Source organism: Chionomys nivalis, chromosome 26 (genome assembly GCF_950005125.1).
Source record: "Chionomys nivalis chromosome 26, mChiNiv1.1, whole genome shotgun sequence".
Lineage (NCBI taxonomy): Eukaryota > Metazoa > Chordata > Mammalia > Rodentia > Cricetidae > Chionomys > Chionomys nivalis.
Window position 1 is genome coordinate 21,991,080 of NC_080111.1, and position 14,983 is coordinate 22,006,062.

A 14,983-nucleotide genomic window follows, 5' to 3' on the forward strand; every position below is an offset into this window, starting at 1 on the left:
GTCATAAAATTATAATGTAAACTAAACATCTTCATTCCTTTTTGGAGCCTAATCTGTAAAATTTTCTATTTTAAAAGAGTTAATTCTTAACATAGTTTTTTTACACAGTCTAAATATATTTATATTTAAAACAAACGTGTTTTTGGAGAAGTTAAGACAATGATGAGCCACCAAGTCAAACCCCTGTTCTTGAATTGGGAAGGTGACAGACCTTAGCGGAATGAGCAACACCTAGAGAGACACAGCTTATAACTGTACATCTTCTCTGCCAATGGATGCGACGTGGCTTTGGGACCACTGCCAGTAAATGTGACGTGGCCTTAGGACCACCGCCAGTAAATGTGATGTGGCTTTAGGACCACCGCTTCAAGGAGAGGCCAACACTCAGGCGGACTCCTTCTCCCTTGACAGCATCCTCTTCCTCCAGCCCACTTAAAATTTTGTTTAGGAAGATTTCTAGATAGCATAAGCAATCCGATCTCAAACCCTCAACAATTACTCCAGTGTAACTGGCTCCATGACTTGGATGACTTTATTGCACTCAGACTGAGTTTATGTTTCTCCACATACCTTAGTATGTAGTTTATGTAGCAGAAACAGTAGCGGCAAATGAGTATGGTTGCTAGTCCTAATTATGACCGTCGGTAATTATTCCGACTACCTACTTAGAGCTAAGTGCTGAGGACAGGATGACTGATAGCTACGTTCTTCCTGAGGGAGCACAGGAACCCACTTCAGTACCCAAGTGGCAAGAAGTCCCGGGTGAGGTCCAGCAATACCTAAATGTGCTACAATTAATCTCTCTTGATATTTGTAGGTGGCAGATAATTAGACATCTCAAAGAATTAACTATATTTCGTCCTTATTAATGAGAAAGAGGGGCGGGGGAGAAGAGATTCTTAATTACTTACCTAGCCTCACTAAAAGTTCCCTGAGTCCTTCCTTCGAGGAAGTAGCCAGACTAGTATTATTTGTGGGTTTGATTAAACTATAGCATATAAACTAATAGCCATAGGTATTGGTGATAGAATAAGTTTATCGTGTTTCTTAACTAGGACTAAAGATTTTGACGAAAGTTATTGGACATCATCATCTAAGAAAAGAGTCCAGAAAGAAACAATTGTTTCCGATGGTTTTCAGAGTAAGGTAAAACATTATGGGATAAAACCAGCAATAGCTACAATAGATCGTAGACTGGCAAAACCTACAGAGGGCTATTTTTCAAAATTAAGTCATCTTAGATGACAAAAACAAATCATTTTGCTTCTGATTTTAAGCACGCAAGTTAGATGCGCATTATCTGCTTGAAATAAATGGACTTCTATGGACCATTCTCATATAATACTGCCGCTTGGTGAAGTTTAAAATGCTCCCTAGTAAGTTGAGAGATAAATTACTTTAGTCTCTTGGTATCTATTGGGAATCAAAATCAAATCTGGGCAAAACAGGTTACTCCATCTTAGAAATGTGTATTATGAGTGACAGCTTCTGCATGGCAGGTACTATAAAACTTGTTCTCTGAGGAATACTTATGTTAAAGTCTGAGGTCTCAGCACTAAGATCCTCTGGAGAAATAAGATCCTTCTAAGGGTAAATATAAAACATTGGAACCAGAAACTATGAATGTACAATCCACAGTCTCAATGCCCGCCACTCTCAATATTCCAGTAGAGATCGACTATCTGTAAAATTCGATAATACTTTTTCTTCGGTGATATCCTTGGTTCTCCACAGTCTGATATATTACATAAAGCTGTATTTTCTACTATTGCTTTTCTTCCAAAGCATGATTTTGATTAATTTTTATCATTCATGATTTTTCAAATTAAAATCAACGGAAACTAGGGATATTCTTAATGAAAACTGAGATATGGTCATCATTTTTGCATGCCACAGTTTAGCTTGTCATGTGTTCATCAAATTTTATTGAAATATATTCATAGCAGTTTGGCCCAGAAACCAGACCTCATGTGTTTTGAGTGTCAACTGACTTCACTGCATCTCTGTGTAAATAAAAAAAAAAAAAATCAGGAACTGGTAGGCCTAGCTGTGCATGCGTGTGTGTGAGGAAACGTATTAAAATAGCGGTCCTTTACAAGACTGTCCTAACATTACATTAATTCACTGAGAGTATTGTATGAGCCAGTTGAGACTGTGAAGTTGGTAAGAAAAAAGCTGACCAGAGTTGTCTTTGGTTATCAAATGTCAGCAGGCCATTGGACTCAAGACATTGGGGACATCCACATTTATGTCATGGAAGAAGAGACAGTGAAGCAACTGGTGTCCAGTGTGATAGTTGATTCATATTGTGTACAAGAGAAAATAAATGAGGTGATTACTGGGGAACTGTTTAGTTTTATGACATGCACAAATGCGTACAGATATTACACACATATAAAGAAAAAATCAAATTCAAGTATAAAGCTTTAACATTTAAGAATAAATGTCTAGTAGAGTTATATTCATGCCAAACCTGTGATGATTTCTAAACACACGATGTTATTATTGTTTTAAAAACGTAATTGGTGAAGGATTCCACATGTTATATAACAGGGGTATTAGCTGTGTTTGTGGAAGAGTCATGCTAACTGATGCTAAACTGACAGTGGGACCCGTCTTTGCATCTGAAATTAAGTACTTGTGTTTCCCAGTCTCCTCCTGAGCTTCCTGCCTTTATGAATGCAGGGTTACTAGTTCCTAGAGACAGTCAGACAGTCTTATGCTAAATCAACTCACCTAATAGTGTTTAGTCTTTGAGAAACAGCCATTCATTCTATGTTGTTTTATAGTTTATCTTAAAATACAGATTCAATTTTTATACTGATGTAATTAGCTTAATGAAAGAATAAGACAGGAAAACAATGTATTCCTGTTGTAAGCTTATTTTTGATACTTATGAAACATGTTATTTTTATTTAACATTTAGTCCTAGGGTAATTTTCATATTTATAACATCATTGGGTTAAGCTCCATTAGAGTGCCTGTGAAGTAACATATTATTAAATAGCTCAGCATACATTAACCGATCATTAAGTCAAAGCCTCTTAGGGAAATTGACAAGAGTAAACAACAATAGACCCACTGGTCTTTATCATGCATAGCTACCCAAAGGGACTCCATCCTTAATATTTACAGTGAAACTACTGACACAATTGGAAACCCCATCCTTAATGAAAGAAATAACTGTACTGCTCCCAATAGGAAATGTGAATTATGTCTATAAAAAAGAAAGACACTTTTAATAGAGAGATTATGGTGTTTCCAATAGAATCGTGACAGTGCTTTACAAAGCCACAAAGTGTTTTGAATATGTTTTAAACTGGACTGCCTGGTAATGGTTATCAAAAGCTATAGAAAATTATTAGAAATTCCACATTAAGACAGTAAAATGGAAAAAAATATATGCGGCTTTTAAAGAAAGTTTCAAATAGAACAAACGTGTACACACGCCACATAAACACACAACACACACTATTCAAATAAAATACAGTATAGAGTGCGCTTAGAGAAAACCAACAAGAAAATCTAAGTGGAAATTTATTTCAGAGTTCTTTGGATTGTGGCCCTCAACAAGGATCAATTTCTTTAAGCGTTAAGGGCAGTACCAATTTATTTCTTCATCTTATAGACTTTAATAGCAATCTGTCTCTGAGCTAATCCCGTGTTCCAGATGAATTTAATAAAGAGAAGACCTGAGACACCGAGAAAAGGCAAAAGTAGAATATGAGAAGATAAATATGTTGTTTTCTGCAGGCCCCAAATCCCCGAGGAATTCCAGTTCATAACTAAGCAATCCTGACGCGATCCTGACGCTGGAGGACAGGTTCTGTTCTGCTGAAGTCTGTAGTTCCAACGAAGCTTTGGTGAGATTCATTAAAACCACTCATAGTTAATCCACGAAAATCTCATTTATCAAGTCCTTCCCACTGACTTAGACAACACAAAGCTCTTCTTGACTTCTGACTAACGTTAAGAGCACTTGACCACATGACATGAGATCCTAGTGGTAAAGTCATGTTAATTTGTCCCATCCCATAATTAGCAGCGCATACTCCAGATCTACCATTTTCAATCTTAGAAAATCACCACTCTGAAACGAATATAAAGGCCCACTTTATGGTAGTGAATTAATTACTGAGTGTAAAACAGTCTGTCAAACATTAAGATCTGAAGAATGTTAAAGGTATCATTGCTAGGCCAATTCATCTCATAGCCTACTGGCCACTAGGAGCAATGCCTAGGGCATGCTGGGATTTACATTAAATTGCTTAAAGCTGGCAACATCTTTTAGATACAGAACAGCCCAATCTCCAAAGATAGTATGCTAAAATTTTAATTAACATTTCAGTATATTGCTCCTTGAATTCCCCATTCCTTTTATTACTCCTTCTCCTCCGAAATAATGGGTTTCTGTACTCTAGATGAATAGGGAGAACGTAGCAAACAGCACTAAAACAAACGTTTTTGTTTCCTTTGGAAGGCAGGCTATACCTTAGTCCATTTAAGGTGAAAGTCATAAAATCCAGCCTTCTGAAAGCAGAAGGGGAGCATACTTAAAGGTGGGTTATGTCATATGCAAGAGAATAATCCAGCAGTCTGAACAGTTGTCACCTAGTGCTCAGAATACGGCATCAGGAGCATGGAGCACGGTGCTCCTCTTTAGGAACAGGGCTGCCGAGAACTATGTTTGCCTGGCAGAGGAAGTCAAAAGAGAAGGAACAGAGTGAACCGCAGAGGAAGCGAATAGCAAAGGGCAGGTGAGGTGCGCGCTGAATACCAGAACCGAGAGGCCTGCAGGACTCTCAAGACTTGTGTGCCAGTGGGAGCTTCCTTCGTGATGACCTTCCTCAGCTTCCCTTCCCCACCTTCTAATACTTCCAATGGCGTCTTCTGTTCACCAACACTGTGTCAGGGACAACATAAGGAGTCGCTCTCTGGTTATTATGGAGTGACGGGTGAAGGCCTGATGCACAGGCCAACTGCACCGAGATCCTCGGCCTGCAAGCTTCTCATAGTACACTGTGCTCTGTTGTGTGGCCAGAGGCAGAGACAGGGAAGCCGTCAGCACCCAGGCCAATGCTTGGCTGAAGAGCCTCACGAGCAAGCTGACGACAGCACATGAGACTGCTCCCCCCACAAGTTCAGTGAAACATCTGAACGAGCTTCACCCTCCACAGGAGGCCTTGGTGGACTGATTTTTCACCTGCTATACATTTGGAACCAGACACTAAGATTAGAACTTGGCCTGAGGGCATTTACTTAGGAGATGATAATCTCATCTGACAGAGAAGTTCCCAGTTCCTATGAATGAAGACCCGAGCGGAGGCAGAGTTGTAACGGAAGCACAATGTTTGTAAAGAGACAGCACTTACACGAGAATGGGAGTAGGGCAAAGAAAGAAACAACAATGGCTCCAAAGAACCCACTGCGCGGTATTAGGCTCGTTGGCTCATTTAGACAGCACAGACCTTTTCACGCACGCTAAAATACACTTAACTCTACATACATAGGACTCGGGGGTTGAGTGTCTCAGCATTTGCAATCTGTTGATGCGTTTTATAGACAGACAAAGCCACCTTCTGACACTAGAGGACCTCTGCTTTTGAGCCTGAGGTACTCTTTGCTGTAGCTGGCTAGACCAGGGGTCCTCCAGCATTCCTCTTTGCCAGGGTGGTAGATTTTACTAGGCTTTCCACAAAGCTCTCTCTCTCTCTCTCTCTCTCTCTCTCTCTCTCTCTCTCTCTGTCTCTCTCTTTCTCTCCCAGCTCAGTGACACCACAGGAAACACCCACAGGAGAACATGAAAGAGCAGAAGGAGAATGAAGATATTTAAGACATGTGTATGTTAAAGAACGACTGGAAATCCATTCCTTGGGGTCCTTTTATGAACTGAATTCTCTAAGGAGGACTGAGTGAGGATGCCCTCTATGCTAGTCAGCAGCATTTTTAAACATGTCCATTCCTACACACCACAGCCACATCAGTGGGCCATCAGATGATAGGGCAGCAGGTACAGGAAAGAGTTGCTAGAAGAACTTGGGCTAAGGAGCCTTGTTAAGTGCTGATGGGATGTGGATAGCAAAACAGCTGTATCTGCGGCTAGCCCCTGGGGGTGGGGGTGGGGGACAAATCAACAGACGCTCTTCAGCACCGGCCAGGTTCAGGAGGAGTGTCGAGCCATGAGCTTCCCTTTGTTACACAGTGTGTATGGTAGAGGCTGGTAGACTAGCCACTTGGATTTTTATAATAACATTGTTAGAAAATGCTTGTTTTTTTTCATTGGGACCTTTATGATGTAATGGAATCAGACGGCCCGTGCTAAGGAAAGGAAAAATAAAATGGAGCAACACAACTGTGCTGAGAGACAAGTAAGTGACTACCTTCCACTCCCGGACCAATTCTTCACCGGTTCCAGGAAATCTCAGATTTATCTGTTCAAAGCTGTTTTCTCTTTCATGAATTGAGTAAAAAACTCCAACATCAAAGAAATGTAATAACTTAATGTCACAATTTATCTGAAAAGGCTTTTCAAAATTTGAGGGGAAATATAGGTTTATTATTATCCAGAATTTAAATTATTTTGATGTTTTATAAAAGTATAATGAAGGCCTTCTATTAAATTATTCAAGATATATTTATTTAAGCAATATACAAATAAAATAAAAAGGTTGAAACACCAAATAAAGATTTCCTAACATTAAAAGGCAATTATTTTTTGTTTAATACGAATTATGAAATGTAGTTTTTAAATAATAAAAATGAGATTTTAAAAAGAAGAATGAATACTGAGCTTAAGAACGTGTCAAAAGTATGTTTACCTAAGTTGAACTGCAATAATATGCAAAATATTGCAAGGATATAGGGCTAATTAGAGTCTTCTACATTTTAAAATATCATTCCACACATGTTTAGAACAAAAGAACACATCAATGTATTTAGTTTGATCATATTTTCTTTTTTACTACATAAGAAACTCAGTATGAAAAATATTTTACATTTAAAAGATCAAGCAATTTCAAAGTCAATACCCAGGTGTGAAGAGTGAAGAGAACACATTAGCACTCAATTAACCTTCACAGACACTACTTCCCACAAAACCAGAAGGCTGGGCTTCCTTCCCTTATGTTGATGATTTTGGCTACTTTCATGGTTACTTGTCAAATGAAAACATAACAGATCTGGAAACGCTCAAGAAGATAAGGGAACTGACAGCAGATCAAAGGAAATGAGAGTTTAAATTTTACATTTTTAATCTAAGTTTGAATTATATCGCCATGACATAATGAAACGGTGATACAAGAGATTAACCAAAATTTATGAATATTACCACTTATTGTTCTTGTGTTTTCAGTGTCAACTAATGGATAATAAACGCGGGCAACTCTTTGATGTGTCTTAGAAACTGCTTAGGGACTCGCACAAAAGAGATATCAGACTTTAGTAAATAAGAAGGTTAGGAAAAACTCTAAGAGTTTTCTTTTTATAAAAGAAAACATCTTTCATGTAAATGATTTCAATATTTCAATACGCTGTCACTTTGTGAAGGTCTGGAGTATGTGCTACAAACGTGTTACCTGTGATGAGTTCACCTGTTTTACAGATTTTCCATGTGCATACTGTAAGATGTTGTCTGTGAAACCCAGCCTGTTTTGTTGTATTACAAGGCTGATTTAATGAGTAGAAAGCGGTGATAATGGGAGTTGAATGTAGCAGCTGTATAGGCATTTGGGCGCTGTCCTTAGCCTCAGTAACCATTCACCGTCCGCCTGTGTGTCTGACCTCACACCTCTGCAAACAGAACCAAATTCTTGTCCAATTCAGTAACAACCCATCACTAGCTTTCACCCACCCAAAAGCTAAGGATGCCATCAGATGGACTCTAAGACTCTGGCAGAGATATCCACTTTGATCTACCCCTGCTGCCTGATATTCCTGCCAACATATTTTTAAAAATATTTTGGCGTATGATTTCTTTTGTTCTGTAAGTATAAAAACCCCATGAAACTGTTTCCACATTGAAAATGGTATTTAGGGCAAAATTTGTATTTCTTGGGCAAACAGCTCACACTCAGCTAAAGAATAAAGAGTCTTTTATTTCCTTTGAGGTGTGAACTATATATTTTGTTAACAATATACACTGTAGGATGACTAAATTAACCTAATTAGCATACACTTCCATAGTTTGTGGTAAAATGATCATCCTCAGCATTATACAAGGAGAAAAGATCTAGCAAAGTTAGCATTCGTAATGAAGGCTTGCCAGAAAACTTTCAATTAAATTTGAGTTTTTGATAACGAAGTTGATAATGAAGTTGATAATTGAGTTGATAATGAAGACAATGAATTTCATTTATTATAGTTAGCTTATACTAAGGAGTTGTTTATCTGAATCCAAATGTCAATGAGCATGTAGTATTTTATGCACTACTTTATGCAATACTATCATGTGCGTACATAGTTGTTTGTGACAACTGTTAAGCTTTTATGGTGGAGGAGAGGATGTTTATCACTTAACAATCCCCTTCAAATGGAGTGATCTCAAAAGAGCAACATGCCCATTACAAACGCAGCCAAGCCTTAGCAAACTTAACCATCCAGAAAGGTCAACATGCCCCCTTTTTGCACAGCTGCAATAACTGTATAAACTTATTTTATGTCTCAATGGGAGTTTTTTGGATAGAGAGCTACCGGGCATCTTTCATCTAATTCTCCCTCTCAAACATGTTAAAGCAACATTGAAAGATATTGGTATCTTAATAGCGGTTTACCAATTTCTGATGATTTGAGAAAATTCAAATGGAGCTTGACTATCGTGTTCATCATCTCACTGGTAACTGTGGCGATTTCCTTGGTGTGAGAGGCTACGTGGTTTCATGTACATGTTCCAGTTTAGAAGCCTTCTGGCTTCACATACTGGGAAACAGGAATACATTCCCAGGTTGAGTCGTTCCTGAGGGCAAATGAAAGGGTGAGAAGGTGGCAGAGCCTCCCAACTCAGGGCTCTGGCTCCTTGGAAATGTTCTTCCTTTTGAAGTTTTGTTGCTCCTGGTTGTTTTGAGGAGATAACAAGTAGCCAGGATTCCTCAGGGACTCATGAAGGCCTTCAGCACTGTCCAAGATCAAATCTGGAATACTTATCATTTGTGAGCTAAAGGCAAATTAGAAGTTTTTAAAGACAACAAAGAAGTCTGAGAGAACCATGTGATACATTATACATGATTAATAAAATCAATATGCCTTTACATTCTGAACAGAATTTACAACATGGTGGTTTAATTTATGTGGACACACACAGCTGCAGAAGTTAATTTCTTCAACCTTATAATGGAAATTTGGTCATTATACGTTCCATAGAAACTTTATTGACATAAAGTCAATAAAGGGGAATAAAACTGATGTATTTATAGAGCAGTATAACCAGCCACATAGTTGTTCCATGATAAACATAAATTTGTGACATTATTTACACAAACTCTCCTCCCCTTGCCTCTTAAACTATAGCTGTCATAGGCTTCCCAGAACCACCCCTTGATATCTAGCCAGCTACTGGGTTATGATTGTATCTTGTATATAGATCAAGAAACTTGAATTTGAAAAGCTGTTTTGGAGATATTTTCCGACATTTCTCTCGCTGGTCACTAAGCCTGTTGTACAAGTTATTGCTCTATTGTTGTGCCAAAAGACCACTCCAAAACAAATCATAGGGGGAGTTTATGATGGCCTATGTTTCAGAAGATTAGAATTCTCAATGGCAGAGGAGAGTTGGCAGGAAGCAGGCAGCTGGACCAGCAGCCAAGAGCTCACATGACAAACCACATCAGGAAGCAAAAAGGAATAATGCAAATGATAGTCGTTTAGCAATCTCAAAGCCCAGCACACCTGGAGATGCACGCATTCCAACAAGGCCACACCTTCTAATCCTTCCCACACAGTTCCACCAATAGACGGGCAAGTTTTTCCTTTGGGAAGGATGAGGTGTGGCCTTCTTGGAGGAGATATGTCACAGGAGGCTGGTTCTCAGGTTTCAAAAGCCATTTGTCATTCCCAGTGTGCTCTCTGCCTCCTGCTTGCAGTTTGGGATGTGGGCTCTCAGATGTGCCTGCATCCATACCTTCTCTCTTTCCTCATTACTCTAACCTTTGGAAATGTAATCTCAATTGAACACTTTGACTTACGTGGAGGCCCAAAAAATGTGAGCCTATTTTCATATTTTCGGTAGATGAGAGAGTTTTAGGTTGCTGAATTTTTAACAAGTATAGCTTACACAGCCTGACTCAGGATGTGGTTACTTGGTTCTTTTGACATTAAGATGGTTCGCCAAGTAGATCCATTCCATCCTGACAGATGGTCAGGACAAGCAAGAATACTTTTGTTCCTTCTTTGGTAATCTGAGGTTACCTGGGGATGGCTGCCTTCAGAATACTTGGTCTAGAGTGGCTTCACTCCCCAAACAACAGAATGCTAAAGCAATTAGCTGATATATGCTTTGTATCATGTCAAAGGAGTCTTGTTGCCTTCTTCCCCCTTTTGTATTGGGTATAAAAGCATATGGAAAATTAAACACAAGTGATTTCAGTATTCACCGCCTTCTGTTTTATTATTTTTCAGGTGTCTTCATATTCTTTACTTATATTTCTAAATCCCCACGCCCCTACCCAGGCAAGGGTGTTTTTGTTGAGGCTGGGCCTTGACAGTCTTATAAGTTGTCTTTGTCATGACATTTTATCACAGCAATAGAACAGTCACTAATAAACCTGTGAAGTATCATTGTTCTAAGATACATACTTCTGTTCTTGGAGAAAACTACAAAGACACTATTAAAAAGGGCAATTAAATATTTCAGCAATAATAATTTAATTAAAATGTCTTAGAAAAATAAAAAGATACTTGTTACAAGGTCTATAATTTTTAAGCATTAAATTTAGCCTTAAGCTTCTTGACAGAATGGAAGAAAATTGTAACATTATTTTTTGTGTGTGTGATGAAAGTATGTGTGAGAATTTTCCTTGGGCAATATACTTCTTCATATACTCAAAGCCTGACCCACATTGAAGAATACAGTGAAATGAAAGGTGTTTTCTCAGCAACTACCAGGAGATTCTGGAGACAATACCTGCTTCTCTCCTCCATGCATTATCGTACAAAATCAGCCTTGTGTAGACATAAGGTGTTGAGTATCAAACATGTCACAGACAGTGTTTGGCTGGAACTTCTAGCTTATCCCTGAGAAAGGCCCGAAATATCACTCCAAATCCCACCCTTTTGCTGTGAGAAATGCTCTTGTACACTGTAAAGATTTGTCACTCATATTGGTTTAATAAAATGCTGATTGGCCAGTAGCCAGGCAGGAAGTATTGGCGGGGCAATCAGACTTTTAAGAATTCTGGGAAGAGGAAAGGCAGAGTCAGCCACCAGTTAGACACAGAGGAAACAAGACAAGAATGCCTCACTGAGTAAGGTACTAAGCCACGTGGCTAACCATAGGTGAGAATTATGGGATAATTTCAGTGATAAGAACTAGTTAATAATAAGGCTGAACTAACAGGCTAACCAGTTTATGATTAATGTAAGCCTCTGTGTGTTTCTTTGAGACTAAACAGCTGTGGCCCAGGCAGGGCAGAAACTTTCTCTTACAAATGGTATCAACAAGTGGCAAAAGTTTCCACATGAAGCCTGAAAAAGCTTTAAAAAGAGAAATTCTAAACAAAGAACAGAGTCAAGCACAGCTGTTGGCAGCAGCATTGTCCCTGGTGAGTTCTGTCTGCTAGAGGTAAGCAGAGGCACATAGCCTTTAAGAGAGGCTTTCTGACTCAGCCTTAGCAGCAAAAAACCATGCGGTTATTTTAAAAGGTCCTGTCACCGAATACTTAAATGGTGTTCATGAGCAGACACGGCCATGCTTCTGGTGGGAGCATGGACCCAGAAGCTCCACAGAGTCATGGAAAAAACAAACAAACATGGTTCCTGCCAGTGCCTCCTCAAGAAGCTAGACTCTCGGGAAGCCAAGGAGTGGAGAGGATCCAGCCAACAAAACCATGGCTTTAATCCTAGTCATGGTTTTAATCCCAGTCATGTCGTTTATCAAATTAAAGACTCATGTGGTCAGAAAAAGAGAGATATACAATATAATAATGGTAAGAAGATGGCTCAGATAGTAAATAACAAAAGAAGCAACCTGAGCCCCCAGTCCACCTATTTTCAAAGTTCACATGATTTCTTGGACCAAAATAATTTTTACTTTAACTTACTAATATAATGGTAGTATCGTTGTCTTTTAAAATTTGAGGTCTAAATTTCCTGGTAAATAAAGCATGCATCCTTAGGTTGAGAGTGTTAACTCCTGAGTCCCCCCTTTTGAGTTTCTATGAGACAATGCTGCCTCCTTAGAGGCTAAATGAGTTAACAGAGTGTCCGCCCAATACTCACCAAGCATTAGATCCACACACCTTATTTTTTGAGGGTCTCTCACTGAACCAGTTGGCAAGACTATATGGCCAGTGACCTGCTGGGATTCGCCAGTTCTGCCAGCTCTTTTTTTTTGCTGCTGGGGTAACAGGAATTCACCTCACACAGGCTGTTCTGTGAGTGCTGGGGATATGACCTCAGGTCCTCACCCTTGTGCAGCTAAAGATTTACCCACAGAGTCATTAGCACTTTTGAGATTGTTAGGAAAGAATTATTAACTGGGTTTGGAACAACACAGGAATGTATCTATCGTTACAGACTTGCTGCCAACATACAAGCTCAAAAGCATTAATTGCATGCCAGACTGTAATAGCATAATATATGGTGACATGATTCTAAAGTATATTTAAAATACAATGCTTTGGTCCACTCTGACCCACTTTATTTTCCGGGGTTTCGCTCCGACTCAAGAACCCTTGCAAATAAATTTGCATCGAGGCAGTGCTATTCCTGCCTACTCCATTGCTTATTTTGTTGATTTTCTTCTACTCTTGGTGCCTATTTACTTGACTTCTTGGGTTTCCTAGCAGGGAGCCCTTTGTTGCCAAACTGCCTACTCACAAATAAAGCCCCAGGATAGTATGACAGCATTAAAATGAAGTATCTGCTCTAGATCCCTCCTTTACAAAGGACACAATGTTAACCCAATCTTTAAGCAACTCAGTAACCAGTGCCTTCTAAAATTAAGTGTAATCTGCTTTCATGGTACATTTCCAGTTAGCATTCTTTCTTTTATAGAGGGATTTCCAATATGGATTAAATGTATCTCTTTTTTTTTTAATTTATTGTTTTTAAATTTTATAGATCAAACCCTGTTCCTACTCTCTCCCCTTCTCCCACCGTTTCTCCCCGCCCCACACCCCATCCACTCCTCCAGAGGGCCTAAGGTCTCCCTTGGGGACTCAACAAAGTCTGGCATAACAAGTTGAGGCAGGATCAAGCCCTGCCCTACCCCAGCCCACTCTGTTCCACATCAAGGCTGAGCAAGGTGTCCCATCACAGGGAATGGGCTCCAAAAAGCCAGCTCATGCACCAGGGATAGATTCTGGTCCCACTGCTTGGGGCCCCACAAACAGATCAAGCCCCACAACTTTCACCCACATACAGTGGGCCTTACGGTCCTATGCAGGTTCCCCAGGTGTCAGTTCAGAGTCTGTGAGCTCCCACTGGCTTGTGACAGCTGTCTCTGTGTTTTTCCCCCATGATGCTCTTGATCCCAACCCCCTTGCTCATATGATTCCTTCTTCCTCTTTTCAACTGGACTTCAAGAGCTCAACTCAACTATCTTCATAGCAGCATTATTCATAATAGCCAGAACCTGGAAATAACCGAGATGCCCTTCAACCACAAAATGGATAAAGAAAATTTGGCACATCTACAAAATGGAGTATTACTCAGTGGTTTAAAAAAATCATGAATTTTGTAGGCAAATGAATGGAACCAGAAAAAAATTATCTTGAGTGAGGTAACCCAGACCCAGAAAGACAAACATGGTATGTACTCATTCCTAAGTGGATACGAGGCATAAAGCCAAGGATAACCAACCTACAGTCCATGACCCCAGAGAAGCCAGGTAAAAAGGACCCTGAGAGGGACATGTATGCAAGGCTCCAGGAAGGGGAAATAGTTAAGATCTCCTGGGGGTAAAAGGGAAGGAACATGAGGGATCGAGATGACTGAGTTGAGGGAGGGATAAGGAAGGAGAGCAATAAAAAAATATATCTTGATAGAGGGAGCTATTATAGGGATAGGGAGAAACCTGATGCTGGGGAGGCTCCAGGAATCCACAAGGATGACCCCAGCTAAGACTCCTAGCAGTAGTGGAGACGGTGCCTGAACTGGCCTTTCCCTGTAATCAGATTGATGACTACCCTAATTGTCACCATAGAACCTCCATTCAGTAACTGACGGAAGCAGATGCAGGGATCAAGCACTAAGTGTATCTCTTAAAAAGTATGCAAACCTGAAGAACTACCATTTTTATACTACCGAGTAATCTTTTTAAAGGGGGTGATTAATATTCATACTCAAATAACAGTCTATGAACCATAATATTAGGCTTATTCTTTTCTGTGAGATAGGAGGGGGAGTGGGATTGAAACAAAAGCTCAATGCATTTTTTTCCCATTAATAAAAATAAGTTGGGCTTTTCCTCATAAGTCTGTTTAAATGTAATATACCAAGGCCTTAATGGCATGTGCCCATAATCTCAACATTGAGCAAATGAAACAGGATGACCTTGAATTACAGGCCAGTCTGGCTATCTCAAGGGTTAAAATTCAATCTGACTGTGCTACAGAGTTAGAGACTATCTAATCAGCCAATGAATAAATGAATACATTATAATGTACCATGGAAGTTGCTAGAATTTTATATTTCTACACTCCTTAGTGAATAGCATTGGGTAACAAAGCACTTTTCATCGATGCATACAATAGGCTTTTGATGCTTGTGAAATCAAAATATTGTGATGAATTAAAGTTGGGCAATATTAGCCTTGAATTTTTGTCATGGCAGA

The 14,983-nt window shown here is 39.5% G+C and overlaps 1 protein-coding gene across 6 annotated transcripts in view; it reads right to left on the bottom strand.

The window, feature by feature from the left end:
- Cacna2d1 (calcium voltage-gated channel auxiliary subunit alpha2delta 1) overlaps positions 1–14,983 on the bottom strand; it is a 422,605-nt gene that overhangs the window by 182,692 nt on the left and 224,930 nt on the right. The window lies entirely within an intron of this gene.